The sequence below is a fragment of the Silene latifolia genome, chromosome 7, assembly GCF_048544455.1.
Source record: "Silene latifolia isolate original U9 population chromosome 7, ASM4854445v1, whole genome shotgun sequence".
Classification (NCBI taxonomy): domain Eukaryota; kingdom Viridiplantae; phylum Streptophyta; class Magnoliopsida; order Caryophyllales; family Caryophyllaceae; genus Silene; species Silene latifolia.
The window spans coordinates 114,717,172-114,722,702 of NC_133532.1; the positions used below are offsets into that span (position 1 = coordinate 114,717,172).

The following is a 5,531-nucleotide window of genomic DNA, read 5'->3' on the forward strand; positions in this document are numbered from 1 at the left end:
CTGGCTGGTAGTGTGTAGTAGTGGTTGGGCTGGTTCACGGTGGGTTTAGGAGATGGCCCGAATTGAAAGTGGTGGATTTCCAGGTGGAGGTATTAGTTGATAAAAATGCAACGACATGAGGGCAGATTTGGGACTTGTGTTAGTAGATACGAATGAAAGCGTAAGAAACACATTTAAACTCTTAAAATGTAACAACATCCAATAATTCCCCTTAGGAATAGTGCCCAACTATTCATCCTTGTACAAGGCACATGACTCGTTTAATTTGCCCGAGTATGTTTGTGTGAACTACTCCTACTCTCACCCACACGTGTGAGTCTTCTAATTCCTACAGCAGCTCTTACCTCCACCCACTCACTCACCCCTTTCCTCTACTATGCGATCTTCTCCATCAAGACGAGTCTGCTTTTCTGGGCGCAGGTCATCAATCGTCTTCAGAGTATTCACGGCTCGGGATGCTTTCTGGGGTCCTTCTATGTAAGCATATGACATCGCTTTACATTTTCATTCTGATCAGAATAAATTTCTTCCCTCATATCCTAAATTCTTCCCTTTTCTTGTCTATTTTTCTCTGTCAATTTTTTCCTTGTTCATGTTTCATATTTTTGTTTTAATCTTTATCTTTTTGTGCTAAATTGCTTTTCCGGTTTATTTATGGCCTTAATCAGTCAAGGTTCGATTTTGTACCACACTTTCTAATTGTTGATGATTATTCTGGGTTCATTAAATTGAAATTTACAAGACTGTTGCTTGATTTCTTTGTGGTGGTGTAATTATTTCTACTTTTTTTTTTTTGGAAACTATCTATTCATGATGAGGTTGCACTGATTTTTAATTTGTTGTTTTCCTTTTTGGATTGTCGATTGTGTTGATTCTTTCATTTCATAAAGAAAAAGGGTCTTATGAAAGCTGACAATTCTGGTGGTAAAGCATTAACTTGATTCCTTCTTTTGTGTTTTCCTCCGTCCTTTATTCGCACAATGTACCCGTCTGGAGATTAATAAACCTGATGAAGTAAACTGATGACATAACTATTGACGTGAAAATGAGTCTATGACATTATATGTGAACTGGGTTAGTTGTGGTGTGCCAAGTAATATGATATTTTCATAATCTGGTTTACAATGATCGATGCTTTGGTAGACTGTGGTGTTGTTTTCTTCAACTTGATGTTTGCTTTGATTTAATCTTACGTAAAGCGGTTAAGCATAGTGATGAAGCAACCTACTCATGTGTCATGATATACTTGAGGTAGTGATGGAGGTGCAAAGGACAAGTGCCATTTTAAGGTGATAAGAATTTATCTAAAAGTCATAGATAATCCTGAGTGATGATTTCATGTTCTTGGTATATCCGACTCGTCATTTTTGCTTTGACAATTATTATTATGAGTGATCCGAGACTATATATATTTGATATTAAAAATGGTACACAATTTTTTAATGCAGTTGTATAGTTGTTTTCTTGTCATAGTTCATTTTGGTAAATATCAAGACATTGTATTGGTTGTGTACGTCGCACTTCTTCGTAGTCCCATTTACACATCTAACGGTGTCATGAAGTCTGAGTTTCCTAACTTCTTGATTGGTATTAAACTAATAGATTTGTGGCTGATTTGATTAGGTCATTCATGCTTCTGTTACAACATCAGATAATAAGACTCGGGAATCAGCCCTTCTGCTCGAAAGAGGTATGCAATGTTAAGGATGTACTACTGCTAGAGGCTTATTTCCATTGTGATGTTGATACTTTATATGCTCTATCATTTCGTATTATGCTCTGTTGATCTTTAGGTCGTGCTGATCCACTGTTTCTTCTTTCATGATGTGTAGATTATTGATCTTTCTCGTTACTCATCTACATCTACTGTTGATAAGTTGAAGAAGAAAAAAGTGGCCTAAACTCTACAGGTATAATTTGTGTTTTTTCTTCTTAATTTTGTTTATTGGCTTGTGATAATGTTATTGTGAGACCTCTACTGTTGTAGATGGTTATGTATCATATTTCAGATTTTGGTTTTTTTTTTAAGTTGTCTATCTGTTTTGTGAATTATTGGTTGATGTTGATTCTTTGTTTTTACACTTTGGTTTTTGTTATTGAACTTATTTAGATCCAAACTAAAGCAAGCTTGGTTGATGTAATTGCATTTGTTGTGGAGAGGGTGATAAAATCGGGCTCAATTTCGAGGCATAGAGCTTTGTGTTCGCGATCGGTGAAGGTTTGCTCGAACATTTGACTTCTTTGTTTATCTTGTATATCGGAGCCTAGAGGTAGTGAATTTAGGAATTTTTATATGAAGGTAGTGAATTTAGGAATTTTCATCTCATCTTGTCACTAAAGACAGTATTGGAATTTAGCTTTGATTGACACTTGCTGATTTGTTAATATATTGTCTATTGTGTGATATAATTCCTTGAAAAGCCTAGCTCCTCGAGGGTCCGCGAATGAGGTTGAGAGATTAGGGTCCATATACAAGGAGAGTGCTTCAGGGGTCAAGGGTTTTCGACTGGCTGGTAGTGTGTAGTAGTGGTTGGGTGGTTCACGGTGGGTTTAGGAGGTGGCAGGAGTTGAAAGTGGTGGATTTCGGTGGAGGTATTAGTTGATAAAAATGCAACGACATGAGGCGATTTGGGACTTGTATTAGTAGACACGAATGAAAGCGTAAGAAACACATTTAAACAACTAGAAAATGAGGAGCTAGCGCAAGAAGCATTGGGGTTTTTTTTTCTTGAAACTCAGTAAATTCCTATATAGACAATTATTTGTTGCACGTTAGAATAGTGTGAAATATGTTTCGATTACCAACTAAAGTGAGATTGGTTTATGTGATAAATGGAGATGGTCCAATATATATTTAGAAACTCTCTAATTAACCAACTAAATGGTCCTCAAATGCAAGCTTTCCCCTGTAATCTAATATTTACGTAGACATGTTTTCTTTTGCTTTGGGCTTATACTGTATGGGATTCTGCCATACCTTAATGTTTTGTCATTGTTCACGGGTATCATTTTAATTACAGCCATTTCAATGATATAACAATTGCTAACTACTTGGTACATTATTTATCTAAACCCCCTATGTTTGATAAATCCAAATAAGAAGATTTAAGCTCATACAAAGTCGGCGTCTTAAAATTGTTCTCTTTGCAAGGTCTTGTCGTCTTAGAAAGCGTTATAACAGGTTGCAAATATTTAAAATTTTAAATAACTGATTTTGAGTTCTAAATGAGAAATTGTGAGTTTTTATTATTATCTTGACTTCCAATGACAACTACACGGTTGTGTACAAGTGTAATGGAGATTCTTAAATTTTGTAGTTTTGTAGTGTAAGTGTATAAATGAAGTGTTAAATGCGATGGTTGGAGGACTTGAGTTAATTATGCATTTCATGCTGGCATTGATGACCCATAGTCGAAATCCAACCAAAAATTGAAAACATACTTGTAAGTTGTAATATGTTCCTTATCCTTTGGAATCGATTATGGCAATTCATAGTTGGGAATCTTTCTGGGTCACGCCTCCACCTGTACTACTTCTCGCGTTGTAGATGTACGTTTTCCGTCACCGCTTGTGGTAATGAGGCTGATGTGCTTAAATAATAGCTTCCACTTAATATTATTTGTCTATTTGCACATTTTGCATTTACACATGCACATTGTCCTATAACCACAATTGTGAAGAAAGATGATGCCGGTGGTGCCACCACAGTGCAACTTCTGTTGACAGCGTTGAAGGTGTCGTGCGACTGATATAGAGGAAAAACAAGGGAGTGTGAGGTTTTCAAGAGGTGCGACATGGCTGCAATGCAGCGGAAAGGTGTTGGTACTGGTGGCTAGGTATTGGAAGTTGCAGCAAGAGACGTCGGAGGGATCCTCCTACTAAGGAAAACACTGGTTAGTTAGTTTGCTTGTGTATTTAGTTGCTACATGTAATCAATTCTTGAACTTGATTCCTTTAGTGTTATGTTGTTTTTTAGTTACAAATCTTAGATTAGTTGCTGGGGAACGGGAGTTCGTCACTAAAGTGAGGTAAACAAAGTACCTAAATTATAATGCATTCATGTGGATTCATTACATATTATAAGGGCTGCCTAAACCAATTTAATAAATGTCCCATTTAAGTAACTTTAGCGGTAAAGGAAAGACTTTCATTTTTGGGTTCCAATTCATCGTAATCTTTTGCCAAATTTGGTGGTATCTTTAGTGTTTGTGTCCGTATTTAGCGTTCGTTTCATTGGTGTTATTGTCTTATTGTTATTAGCTTAGGCAGAATGGCCGCAAAATTAGGGCATCAATCAAAGTAAGGCTATTTGGTTCATTATTTCTGGTTCAAAAGTTTGGTGCTTTGGTAGATCGTGAAATCAACTGATTATTAGTGTCGTTTTCAAGTGTGATTTAAGGTTCCAGTTGATTGTTAGAGACTGATAAGATCAATGTTATACCGGGATTCACTACTACAGATACAGGCTATAACAACGGTCAAAAACCGTTGTTATATAAAAAAGCGGACGTTGTTAAAGCGTCCGTTGTAAAAGGTTTTAACAACGGTTGGTTTTCTTAAGGAAACCGTTGTGAAAAATATTAACAACGGTTTTAAGTATAAAAACCCGTTGTGGAAAGTGTGACTCAATTTTGGGGGGAAAGTTATAACAACGGGTTTGAATATACAAAACCGTTGTTATATATAACGACAACGGGTTGTTTGTAAATAACCGTTGTTGTTTTTTCTTAAAAAAAAAAAAAAAAAAAAAATTAAATATTACTAGATGCATGTATAATTACGGCCCGTTTGAATTCCGATGCATGCAGAATATCCCTTAAATTAATTACCAACGGTTTTGAAAAAACTTATAAATGTGACTAGCTATAAATATTAAAGCATCCTTTACTAACATTCATTAATTGAAACAACATGGCAATGAACCCTAATTTTATCAACAACGAAGAATGGCTTACACAAACGATTGAAGATGATGGGAAGGTTCTCGTAGGGCTTCCGCCGATCAACACCCATTAATCAAAGCATCCCTTGAACATCAACGGAATTATTGGATTAAGAGGCGTGAAGCGGTCCGGCTTGTCAACAAAGCCTCATCATCATCATCATCTTCATACCCTCGTCGACATTACCATGCAACTTGGTCGCATGACCGAGAGATATGTTGAGTTGTACTCTTCCAACCTTATCTCCACATGCAAGTCGTGTCCTTACATATATTCAATCTGTTATTGCAAAATATGAAGCCAATGACCCGGAAGTTAGCGGTATACCAGAGTGGCGTGATTGGTGGCGGGTTGAGAAGCGCTTTTTACGCTTAGGGGTTGTTAAAACTTATTATACATCTTTTGATTTTTGATAATTGTTGTAATGTATTTGGTTTAAAATTAAATGAAATGATCATTTTGAAAGTGTTGAGTTATGCTTGTTTGATTTGCTTCCATTTTTTCAACTCCATAGATCTATCAGTCATCATCAAGATCCCAGTTATTCTTTTGCCATCAGCATCGTCAATAAGATTTGAAGCGACATTG

The 5,531-nt window shown here is 36.2% G+C and overlaps 1 long non-coding RNA gene across 1 annotated transcript; it reads left to right on the plus strand.

The window, feature by feature from the left end:
• Positions 1-296: 296 nt before the first annotated feature.
• On the plus strand, positions 297-4,137 carry LOC141591257 (uncharacterized). The gene is made up of 4 exons (XR_012520765.1): positions 297-477; positions 1,624-1,690; positions 1,833-1,910; positions 2,111-4,137. It is a non-coding gene; the product is annotated as an uncharacterized LOC141591257 (long non-coding RNA).
• The last annotated feature ends 1,394 nt before the right edge of the window (positions 4,138-5,531 follow it).